Source organism: Rhinopithecus roxellana, chromosome 11, assembly GCF_007565055.1.
Source record: "Rhinopithecus roxellana isolate Shanxi Qingling chromosome 11, ASM756505v1, whole genome shotgun sequence".
NCBI lineage: Eukaryota > Metazoa > Chordata > Mammalia > Primates > Cercopithecidae > Rhinopithecus > Rhinopithecus roxellana.
This window is the reverse complement of record NC_044559.1, coordinates 61,698,149-61,711,350: the sequence shown is the minus strand read 5'-3', so window position 1 is coordinate 61,711,350 and position 13,202 is coordinate 61,698,149. Positions and strand designations below refer to the sequence as shown.

At 39.7% G+C, this 13,202-nt stretch overlaps 1 protein-coding gene across 6 annotated transcripts in view; it reads left to right on the top strand.

The window, feature by feature from the left end:
• SGMS1 (sphingomyelin synthase 1) overlaps positions 1-13,202 on the top strand; it is a 316,221-nt gene that overhangs the window by 263,193 nt on the left and 39,826 nt on the right. The window lies entirely within an intron of this gene.

Genomic DNA, 13,202 nt, shown 5'->3' with positions numbered 1-13,202 from the left:
GGGTCCCGTTTTTCTGGTCTTAGAGAGATTCTTGCTTTATTCAAGGTCTAAGTTTCAGTCCTCTGCCTTGGCTGGGATCTTAAGTCCCCAACCCCTAGCAGGTAGAGTCCAAGTCTGATGTCCCTGTGGGATGTAAGTGTTAACTTATATCTTTTCTACTCTGAATTTGAGATTATTCTTCTTTTGACACATGAGAAATTCTTTTTCTTTATTTTGAAACCGATTATGGTGTTAAAATGTCAGCAGTTATATTTTATGTAGATTTTTATGTGCTTGTTGTATAAAGGAGATACGCATCACTGGGTCCATGTTCTGGAACCGTAAGTCATCTCCTTTGCATTCTCATTTAATTAGGTATTTCAGGAAACATCTATTAAGTGTGTACTATGCATCAAGCTCTAGAGATTCCAAAGCAAATGAAAGGACTAAGGAAGGTATGAGGTAGGAAGAATATTCCAGGCAGAAGGAACAACTTTCAAGGTATGAAATGACTATCTTGTGTGGGAATCTACTGGAACACTTGAGTATGGGTATGATACAGGCCCAGAGCTTGTAGAGCGAGGCTGAAAAGTACAGGTAAATAAATAGGCTGTGTCATGGAAGGCCTTGAAGCTAAGTCAAGGCATCTGAACGTCATCTTGAGAACTGTGGGGAGCTTAAGCCTCAAGTGAAGAGATCAGATTATGTACTAAATCTCATGGCAGTGTGGCACAAGGTTGCAGTTGAGCCAGGCTGGAGGCAGAAACTAAAGCAGAAGCAAATGGGAATAGGGAAAGGGAATAGTTTGACAGAGCCTTCAAGATAGGATCTCCAGGAATTCATTATTAGATATAATGAATGAGAGAGCAAGTGAAGTTGGAAGGGGCAATCCCTTGGGCCAGATTCAGCTTCCATGTTTTTTATTTTTGCCCCTTAAAAAATTGATCTTTAACTGCACTAGTTATGGCTTGCCCTATCCTTTTTGCCACAGTCCTGACGATTGCATATTCTCTGTGATCCAGGTTGATTTAATGTGCCTGGGTTCTGACGGGTATGTGAACTTGAGAGCCTGATGGAATGACTTCCTTGGGCAATCTTTTTAGTTTATGCTTGCTTAATCCTGGAGGTGTGAGGAGAGACAGGGATGAGGAGGGATCGAGGAATGGTGGGGGAGGTTGATCTCGTTCCTCTGTTCTGACACTGACTCTGCCACCTCCCCAACCTCCAGTTGCCACCCCCACCCCCAGCGCCAGCTCTTGACTGATCACTGTTGGGTTTTCTGTAGGAAAGGGAGGAAAAGAAGGACCTGAACTTTTTCTCCCATAGATGCTTTGAAAATCCCCTGCTGCTATGACCCTACTAAATTCCATGTCAGATTTCTGATCTTTCTTGCTGCCCAAAAGAATGCAGGATTATTTTTACTTTATAGATGAGTAAACAGAGGTAGTTTTAGTAATCTGGGCACTGTGGATATGCTTTATAATATGGCATCAACGATTCTTAAAAAGCAAAGGATAGTAAAGCATGGCCTCACCCTTTTCCTAAGCCATCTGGCTTTTTACAGTTTTAACTTACTTTTATGATGGATTCCAGGGCACATGCAATATTTTTATTCCAGCTAAATGAGGAGCAAATTAGAAGGAATTTAGCTCTCATTTTGAAAAAGATAGGAAGAAGGGTGAAAGGAACCGAGTGTTGTGTGATAGAAATAGAGAGCCTGTCTTAGACTTTTCCAGGCTTCTCAGGGCAGATGAGATCAGTACTGTGTGCAGCAGCTCCTGTGAGAGCTAATGGAATTTGGAAACATTGATTAGATCCTACATTCTTGAGTACTGCTAGAGTGAATCCGTGTCCAAGTTCTGCAGATTAACTAGGCAAATATTGAAACGGTCCTGCTGGTTCGGACTCAGAGGGGCAGTGAATCAGTTGAGTGGGAGTAGATTATCTCCTGAGTTTTTGGTAATTTAGTACTAAGAATGAAATCCCGTGGGAAAAACAATACGATTAGTTGTCAGTAGAGCTATTAGATTAGTTTTTATTATAATGACAACAGGCAGAGTTTTTTATAGGCTTTGCTGTTTTGCAGCAGCCTGGATGGATGGATATTGAAGGAAATTTAGGATGATAGAACAATTGTAAAGCTAATAGCTTATTGTTTTCCCTCTGGAATGATGGGAAATATCTGAGACTGGAATTCCTTTATGCACTTTGTTTCAGATTTCAGCTTCATCTTTTTTGGTGGTTTGGCTTGTACGCCTGGACCATTATGTCCTGGGAATATGAAGAATTTGGGAACATAATTATACACAGAAAGCCAAGATTCCAATTATTTAGAGACATCTGCAAGCTCATTTTATATTTTGTAAGAAAGCTAATGAAGGAAATATGTATTTTTAAATTTACAAAGCAGACTACATGTTCAAAAACAGAGTATGTTTGGGGGAAAATATCCTTTCCCCTTCTAAATGCAAGTAATATATGTTTATCAGAGAAATTAGAATATACTGAAAAAAAGTAAAGCAGAAATTTATTTCACAATTCTATTACCTAGAGGTAAGGGTTAAGAAGTTAATGTATACCTTCTAGACTTTTTTCCCTGTGGATATTTGCAATATGTGTTTACAAAAATAATACATTTTATTTGTAACCTGTTTATGTGACAAAGCTATAAATATGTATTACTATAGATATGGAAATACACTACAGTCTGTGGCAGAGGCTTGGTATTCTGTTGTACAGTGTATTTAATCAATTTCCACTCTAGAGCATTTCGATTTTTTTTCTAGTTTTTTTGCCATAATAAATGATTGTTGGATTTCCTGATCACTAAATATTTACATATATTCTGTCACAAAATGACTCAAGTGGAGGCTTGGGGAAGGGGAGGCAGAATTAGCTGATGTTGCTGGTGCCAGGACTCTCCATGAAGTGTATGAAACAGTGTTATATTTTATATCCTCAGTGAACAACTATAAAACCATGATTTATGGTATACAGTGGACATGGCTGATTTATTGTCATTGTATCATAGCTGTTTTGTCTCCCCAAATTCTCTCTTTCCTTTTACAACACCGGGGGCTACTACAATGGAATGGGTCATCTGGGGAGAGGTGGGGAAAAGGGGGGAAACTATCAATTGCATAAGTTACAGGGCAACTCCTGAGAGAAATATATTTCAGATGTTGTGAAATCTAAATGTTAGACGTTGTTGAATAAACACAGTGTGAAGGAGACCAAAAGATGTCATTAAGTAAGGCTCTTCTAACAGCCTAAAGTCTACCAGCCAAAAAGGCAAAATACGTACACTCCAGCAAGCCTTTCTTCTTATATCTTAGCAAAGTAGGTCAGCACACACTTAGTTCAAGGGGCCATCTCACAGGGGATGATTTTATTTGCTAACCAGAGTTGGACTATGGAATTGTGAGCACGGCATGTAATAGCAATTTAAAATAAGGAACAATTTAAAGGTTAAGGCATCAAAAGTAGTCAATTTTTCTCAACAGTAGACTGAAATAAATATGTAGGTCCTTCAGCTGAAACTATGTGGCTGTTACTCTAACCATTTTTGTTCTTCAGATCTATACCATTTTTTGAATTCTTCCTATTTAACTCTTCAAATGCTAAATAACAAATCTATAGCTTATTAGATTTGATTGGAGTAAAGCTATCCAAATTGAATTAGAGAATAATTGAACACCTATCTCATGAGTATTTCAGTGGGCTACATTGCCTTAAAAGATCTGTTAAGTTATTATTTACTTTTTTTGAGACAAAGTCTTGCTCTGTTGCTTAGGCTGAAGGCTGGAGTACAGTGACAGGACCTCAGCTCACTGCAGCCTCTGCCTCCCAGGTTCAAGCAATTCTCATGCCTCAGCTTCCTGAGTATCTGGGATTACAGGCGTGAGCTACCACGCCCAGCTAAGTTTTCTATTTTTAGTAGACACGGGTTTTGCCCAGGCTGGTCTCGAACTCCTGGCCTTAAGTTATCTGCCTGCCTCAGCCTCCCAAAATGTTGGGATTACAGGCATAAGCCATTGTACCTGTTCTGGTTATTATTTTATGGAAAGTTCTAGAAGATGTAAAAACTTCTGTCTGAACTTAAAGCTTTTACAAAGAGACACTTAGTCTGTTTCATAATAAAATAATATCAATTCTTGATTTATATTGCTCTTTAACAAGGTACCCCTCAGGTAGTTTTGTGTTATAAAGTTTGAGCTAAATGCTACATGCCCGCAAAATTTTGATCTTGCTTTAAGTCAACTATAAGCTATCAGAGTAAAGTCATGTATGTACTCCGTGTTACTTTTGCTTTTGTTTTTATTATTAAATGTATTTATTTTTTGTTACATTTTTAAAAATAGAGATGTTGTCTCACTGTGTTGCCTAGACTGGTCATGAACTCCTGGCCTCAAGAGATTCTCCCACCTTGGCCTCCCAGAGTGTTGCGATTGATTACAGGCATGAACCACCGTGCCCAGCTGCTTTTGTTTTTAGAGATATGATACGTGAAGCCAAAAGTTTGGTTCACTCTGTATATGAGACTAACTATGCATGTACTACTTTCATCATTCTTTTATCATTATCAGCATTTAGAAACATCTAGAATCCTGTAGTTTCTCAGTGCTTTTTTCACCGACATGCCAGCTTGTTTGTTCAAACTTGAGTCCTTCATGCCTTAAAAAAATCATAAAAATTAAATTGTTAATTTCATGGCATTCATTTTAAAAGTCCATTGAATCGTCAAGGAAAGAATAAATTATATTCAGTATAATAATTTCTTATATTTTATGTATTATGTTTTGCAAAGCACTGTCAGGTACATGCAAATTCCCTTAACTAGTGGAGTAAGTGGATGGAATAAATTATTCCATACTAGGAAACTGAGGCACTGGGGTTGGAGTACAGGTTAGTACTAGAGCAAGCGTTAGAATTCAGATTTTCTGAGCAATTGCCCCAGGTCTAGTTGCATTGTGGTATTCTGATTCTTGAAAACTTATGTTCAATGTGTAATTTGCATGGTAAATTGTTAACTGTGTCTTGTTTCTAGTAACTTCCAGATAACAAGATAGTATAATAGATTATTTGTGAATAAGGATAAAAAATTTATAAATGATTTATTTACTAATTTTGGTTAGTAATTTTTTTTTCATTACCAGAATAATCGCTTTTACTTTTTTGTTTAAAGACCTGCTTGGCTTTGATAATAATATACATAGTTTTTACCATGTCATGTCATATTGTCTGATGGTTTTTATAATATTAAAGTCTAAAATATGTATTTTAAGAATTGGAGCCAAATTGAATTTAGCAGATTTCTTTTTTACTAAATTGAGGCTAAATATAAAATCCTGGTAAGCTTAGAATCTATAATGAACATGTGCTGTTTTTCTCTGCTTTTATCCTAAAGAACACCATTATAATTTTAAGAAACTTTTTAGACTACCCTTGATACAAGCTTAGATCTGTGAGACTGTTGAATCTTTTTCAGTGGGAGAGCCCTGAAAAGCATTTTAGGTCTTGGTCTAGCCCCAAGGCGACTCTTTGCTATGTATGAGATTTTAGACCAATCACAACCTCACTGCATTTTAGTTTACTTATCTCTAAAAGTTAGATATGAACAAAGTATTTCTGTGCTGCTTCTGTCTCTCAAATTTTGTGTTATTTTGGGATAAAGAATGTATGCATATTTTTACTCTTATATTATTCCCAGTTCTGAAAAATGTCTAGTAATTTGGGCTGTATGTTATTTTTTAACATTCTCCCAATAATGGATTCAGCATGGCTTTTCTGAGTGATGGTGGCAGTTCTTCTCTGAGCCCAGGCTAATAACGTACAGTCTTCTGGGTCTAGATATGATATTTTGTCTTTCCCTTTTCAAAGACACCACAGTGTGTGAACTCAGGGAAAAGTACATCTTACCTCACCCTGTATAGCTGTGCTCTGGGGTTTTGGGGGTCCACCTTTTAGCAGTGACCTTTGAAGTACTGAATAGTTGTCCGACAGTCCACTTCCATAGCAATGAGCTTTTCCCTTTTTTGTACAATTTCAGCATCAGTTGCAGGAAAACAGCATGTATACCTTTATTTCAAGTTTCAAAGCTTGCTTGAAAAAATAAAAGTTTATTTGCTCTTGGAATTTCGAAGGCTGTCTTTACTCATGTGCCAGAATGACTGGGCTTTGTAAATGATGTCATTTGTAAGTGGCAGCTTCAGTATATATTTATGAAGTGTTACTGTGGACCCAGTCAGGCAACAGAAAAGAAGTGTAGGTTGTGACAAGAAGACCAAAATATACTTCCTAGAGTAATTAGTAGTTTTTATTCCTTTTACATGATTGAATCCTCCCAGCAGTAGCAGCCTGTGTGAAGGTAGGTGTATTAGTTCGTTTTCACACTACTAATAAAGACACCTCGAGCCTGGGAAGAAAAAGAGATTTAATTGGACTTACAGCTCCACATGGCTAGGGAGGCCTCGGAATAATGCAGGAGGCAAAAGGCACTTCTTACATGGCGGTGACAAGAGAAAAATGAGGAGGAAGCAAAAATGGAAACCCCCGATAAACCCATCACATTTCATGAGACTTATTCACTACCATGACAACAGTATGGAGGAAACCACCCCATGATTTAAATGATCTCCCACTGGGTCCCTCTCACAATACATAGGAATTATGGGAATACAATTCAAAATGAAATTTGGGTGGGCACACAGCCAAACCGTATCATTCTACCCGTGTACCCCCCAAATCTCACGTCCTCACATTTCAAAACCAATCATGCCTTCCCAACAATCCCCCAAAGTCTTAACTCATTTCAGCATTAACCCAAAAGTCCACAGTCCAAAGTCTGAACTGAGACTCGTCCCTTCTGCCTATGAATCTGAAAATCAAAAGCAAACTAGTTACTTCTTAGATGCAGTGGGGGTACAGGTACTGGGTAAATACAGCAATTCCAAATGGGCGAAATTGGCCAAAACAAAGGGGTTACAGGACCCATGTAAGTCCAAACTCCAGTGGGGCAGTCAAATATTAAAGCTCCAAAATGATCTCCTTTGACTCCAGATCTCATATCTAGGTCACACTGATGCAAAAGATGTGTTCCCGTGGTCTTGGGCAGCTCCACCCCTTTGGCTTTGCAGGGTACAGCCTCCCTCCCGGCCAGTTTCATGGACTGGCATTGAGTGTGGCTTTTCCCGGTGCATGGTGCACACTGTCAGTGGATCTACCATTCTGGGGTCTGGAGGATGGTGGCCCTCTTCTCATAGCTCCACTAGGCAGTACCCCATTAGGGACTCTATGTGTGGGCTCTGACCCCGCATCTGCCTTCTGCACTGCCTTAGAAGAGGTTCTCCATGAGGGCCAGGCCCCTGCAGCAAACTTTTGCCTGGGCATCCCGGCATTTCCATACATCTGAAATCTAGGCGGAAGTTCCCAAACCTCAATTCTTGACTTCTGTGCACCTGCAGGCCCAACACCACGGGGAACCTGCCAAGGCTTGGGGCTTCCACCCTCTGAAGGCACAGCCTAAGCTGTATGTTGGCCCCTTTCAGCCACGGCTAGAGTGCCTGGGACACAGGGCACCAAGTCCCTAGTCTGCACACAGCACGGGGACCCTGGACCCGGCCCATGAAACAACCTTTTCCTCCTGGGCCTGTGATGGGAGGGGCTGCCGTGAAGAACTTCTGACATGCCCTGGAGACATTTTCCCCATGGTCTTGGGGATTAACATTAAGCTCCTTGCTACTTACGAAAATTTCTGCAGCCAGCTTGAATTTTTCCCTGGAAAATATATTTTTCTTTTCTATCACATAGTCAAGCTGCAAATTTTCCAAACTTTTATGCTTTGCTTCCCTTATCAAGCTGAATGCCTTTAACAGCACCCAGGTTACATCTTAAATGCTTTACTGCTTAGAAATTTCTTCTGCCAGATACCCTAAAACATCTCTCTCAAGTTCAAAGTTCCACAAATCTCTAGGGCAGGGGCAAAATGCCTCCAGTCTCTTTGCTAAAACATAACAAGAGTACCTTTGCTCCAGTTCCCAACAAGTTCTTCATCTCCATCTGAGACCACCTCAGCCTGGACCTTATTGCTCGTATTGCTGTCAGCATTTGGGAAAAGCCATTCAACAAGTCTCTAGGAAGTTCCAAACTTTCCCACATTTTTCTGTCTTCTTCTGAGCCCTCCAAACTGTTCCAGCTTCTGCTTGTTACCCAGTTCCAAAGTCGCTTCCACATTTTCAGATATCTTTTCAGCAACACCCTACTCTGCTGGTACCAATTTCCTGTATTAGTTTGTTTTCATGCTGCTGATAAAGACATACCCAAGACTGAGAAGAAAAAGAGGTTTAATTGGACTTACAGCTCCGCATGGCTGGAGAGGCCTCAGAATCATGGCGGGAGGTGACAGGCACTTCTTACATGGTAGTGGCAAGAGAAAATGAGGAGGAAGCAAAAGTGGAAACCCCTGATAAACCCATCAGATCTCATGAGGCTTATTCACTACCACAAGAACAGTATGGGGGAACTGCCCCCATGATTCAAATTATCTCCTATTGGGTCTCTCCCACAACACATGAGGAGAATGGGAATTATGGGAATACAATTCAAAATGAGATTTGGGTGGGGACACAGCCAAACTGTATCAGTAGGTAAAGTAGATGTTAATCCTATTTCCCAGAGGAAACTGAGGCTTGGCAAGGCTAAAGGACTTCTTTAAGAAGGGAAGTAGCTGGATAGACTCTCGAACGCAGGCTCCCTGGCTCACTTGGATAATACTCTTTCTACCATAGCACACACATAAGACCATTCAGTTGTATTGTGTACCACAAGTATTCGTGGTTTAGGAATTCAGGGAGGAGAAAAGGATTATGAAGTGGAGTAGACAGCTAAGGCTTTGCAGAGAAAGACCTTAAAGACTAAAGGAAGAATCTAAACTTCTTGATGAATACATAGAGAATTCCAAGTTATAGGGAAGCACAGGGGTTATCTTAAGGAAGGAATAATTTGTTGTCCCAGTTTGTTAATAGAAGCCATTAATTTGTCTCACTGTCTCAAAGGGGCCCTGATGGGCACACCTTTGCAAGATTCGAGTTCCTTTGTTAGATGTGTGCTTGCCATGCTTGTAATGCCAGATGGATACTTGATGGACCATTATGAAATTGGCTCCTAGCATTTGATTTTTTCCTATTTTAAAGTTGATTGTCTATATACCTGTTTCAGTACCAGTACCATGCTGTTTTAGTTACTGTAGCCTTGTAGTATAGTTTGAAGTCAGGTAACATGATGCCTCCAGCTTTGTTCTTTTTGCTTAGGATTGTCTTGGCTTTACGGGCTCTTCTTCAGTTCCGTATGAAATTTGAAGTAGGTTTCTCTAGTTCTTTGAAGAGAATCAGTGGTAGCTTGATGGGAATAGCATTGGATCTATCAATTACTTTGGGCAGTATGGCCATTTTCATGATACTGATTCTTCCTATCCATGAGCATGGGATGTTTTCCCATTTGTTTGTATCCTCTCTTATTTCCTTGAGCAGTTGTTTGTAGTTCTCCTTGAAGAGGTCCTTCACATCCCTTGTAAGTTGAATTCCTAGGTATTTTATTTTCTTTGTAGCAATTGTGAATGAGAGTTCACTCATGATTTGGCTTTCTGCTTGTCTATTATCGGTGTATAGGAATGCTTGTAATTTTTGCACTTCGATTTTGTATCCTGAGACTGCTGAAGTTGCTTATCAGCTTAAGGAATTTTTGGGCTGAGATGACAGGGTTTTCTAAATATGCAATCATGTCATCTGCAAACAGAGACAATTTGACTTCCTCTCTTCCTATTTGAATGCGCTTTATTTCTTTCTCTTGCCTGATTGCCCTGGCCAGAACTTCCAACACTGTGTTGAATGGGAGTGGTGAGAGAGGGCATCCTTGTCTTGTGCCAGTTTTCAAAGGGAATGCTTCCAGCATTTGCCCTTTCAGTATGATATTGGCTGTGGGTTTGTGAAGCTGGAACCCATCATCCTCAGCAAAGTAACACAGGAACAGAAAACCACAACCACATGTTCTCACTCATAAGTGGGGGAGCTGGACACAGGGAGGAGAACATTACACACTGGGGCCTGTCATAGGGTAGGGGGGAAGGGGAGGGTAAGCATTAGGACAAATACCTAATGCATGAGGGGCTTAAAACCTAGATGATGGGTTGATGGGTGCAGCAAACCACCATGGCACATGTATACCTAGGTAACAAACCTGCATGTTCAGCACATGTATCCCAGAACTTAAAATAATAAATAAATAAATATTTCTTAAAACGTTGATTATCTCTTGAGAGATTATGTGACTCTTCCTCCCATCAGAGAGAACTGAAATAACACTTTGGCTTCTGTCTGGTCCCTGTGGTTCTCAGGGAGTTTCCTATCTTGGCTGACTTCCTGTGCTGGGCAAGGGGGAAATGAAGAACCTAGGTGAAAAGACTTTGTTCATCTCCCTTGGGCCTCAACACTCCACTGAGAATATTTCTTTAGAGTTTTCATACCCATTTCAAGATGTTGAGGATTCCTTTGGCTGTTTTCCTAACTCTGCTGGAGAGGGTTTGAGGGAAGGCCTTGGGTCTGAGGCCAAGGAGGTCCCCTTTTCTTCCTGACCTTCTGCCAGAACTCCCGTTTGGTGTGCGTGTCTTCTCGACACTCTCTGGGCAGTACCGGTGGCAATTGAAGTTCTTTACGGTGGTTTTTAAGTGGTCAGAGATGTACTTTGGTTTTACATTTCTCTGGAGAATGCCCATCTTAATCTCCTTGCGCATCCAAATTGTTTTACAGCCATTTTCATTGTCAGTGGTATTTTCAGCAGGTTTGTTTTCCGTTAAGCCATCTACACGTTACTAAGTCTAAGGAATATTTTTGAAGATACTGAGCAGACATTGATTGAGTACCTTCTGAGCCCTGGGCATGTAGATCTATGGGTACTTAACATTGTAACTACTTCACATTCACTCATCGGCTCTTAGGGGAGTCTAGACAGACACTTAGTCACAGGAAGGTGTGACAGGGAAAGTTCTGTGAAGGGAACACCCAGTTTGTTTGCAAAATCTGGAATATGTTTAAAAGCTGTTATTGCCACTTGATTGGTTGTTAAATGGACTGAAAAACTGAGAGTGGACTCTCAGAGTAAGATTGGGACTCCCAGAATAAGATGGAATTCTTTCTAAAGTAGGATATGGGCCACCCCAAGCATCATAGTGAGCCCCCACCCCGCCACATCTCTACAAATATTTTAAAAATTAGCCAGATACAGTGGCATGCACCTGTGGTCCCAGCTTCTGCGAGGCTGAGTTGGGAGAATCACTTGAGCCCAGGAGATAGAGGTTGCAGTGAGCCATGATTGCACCACAGCACTCCAGCCTGGGCAGTAGAGTAAGACCCTGTCTCCCCCTGACAAGCAAAAGATTTTGGGATTCAGTAGAAATGAGTCCTGTAGGAAAAGGGGCAAGGAGTAGGATAGCCTTGATGAAGTCAGCTTGAAAAATCTTTTCTCAAAATAGATTCTTAATTGGAAGATTTCCTGGAGCTTTTAACATCCTAATGCATACTGCTGTCCCCAGGAGAGATTACAGTATGCATTCCTAGGCTTATTTGGCTATATATTTTTTTAAAGCTTGGACGATTTTATCAGATTATTATTTCACAGAAACATACTCAGGGAAATAGCATTTCAAGCCCTTAAATCTCCAGATCTTTGCAACAGTCATCATTTGAGAAAAGAAAAATTAGCCCACTGGTAGATAGAGTTTTTTTTCGTAGTGAGATGTAGTGGACAGTGGCTACTGGATATGACAGGTAATTTGAGGAAGAAAAACAAAAGGATATGGGTACCCACATACCCATTTGAAAATCACTGGTTTTAGAGCTAGGTTATGTTTCATGAACTTTCAGATATGATTTCTTAAATATCAACAATAACCCTGTGAAGGAAATACTTGATTATTCATTTTAGAGGTGAATAAGCTGAAACTCACATAATGGATTATGTATGGGAGATGCTGAGAGTCAAACTGTGGTCCATCTTCTGCCAAAGGCCACATTTCATTAGCCATTATTATGCTTTGTTAAGGAGTTTGTTAAGGTCTTTTATTTTTAACTTTTCTTGTTTTTCATTTTGTATGATTGTTATAAAAGTAATATATGCTTATTAAAGAAAAATAGGTGGAGAAAAGTAGAAAATACCTACAGAACCATCATTAAGTATAACTCCAGTTAATATGTGATATATTTCTTTCCAGTTGTTTTATACAATATTGTGTAAGTTGAGTATCCCTTATCCAAAATGCTTGGGACCAGAAGTGTTTTGGATTTCAATCTTGGGGATACTTTGGAATATTTCCAGAATGTACTCAGTTGAGCATCCCGATCCAAAAATCTGAAATGCTCCAATGAGCATTTTCTTTGAGTATCATGTCAGTTCTCAAAAAGTTTAGCATTTTGGAGCGTTTTGGATTTTGAATTTTAGCATTAGGGATTCTCAGCCTGTGTACCATAGTTAGCCATAATTATAGTTATATGTATTATATATACACATTATACATGTATGTTTCTATTTATGCACAAATTTATAAAATTTTGAATCCTACTTTAGAATCTTCCCTACAGATATGCATTTGGTTATTTTCACATAGTAAAATATTTTAATAAGTACATCCACTGAACTAGAACTCAGAAACTTAACTTGTAACTCTTCTATGCCAACTGCCACTTGGCCATGGGCAGGTTTCTTGACATTTCTGGAACTCAGATTCTTCATTTGTAAATGAAGAAGTTGGACCAGATCCTTTATTTTTAAACCGTGGGGTCCCACAGAACCCGAGAGGGGCTGGGATTAAGAAAGATCAACAGAGCCGTCAGGACCTTGGCCCTTCACCTGTGCTTCAACCCAAGCAGTGGCATTTGTAGATCTTTTATACATTTGGGACCTAAGCACATACGGAAAAGGGGACTCACTGATTTTTTTTTTTTTTTTTTTTTTTTTTTGGAAAAAGAATTAAACCAGTTGATTTTGAAGCTCAGCAATTCTGTGAGTTGCTGTATGTTATGTACATTTTTAAACATTCTTCACGAGGTAGGGTAAGCAAATATATTTTATTCTTTTAAATTATCTCAGGAAGCATGTAAGGACAAAGAGAATACCTGGTCTCTTGACCAGGTTGAAAAGTGTCCAAAGCACTGCCAAATTGCTTCTTAGAAAAT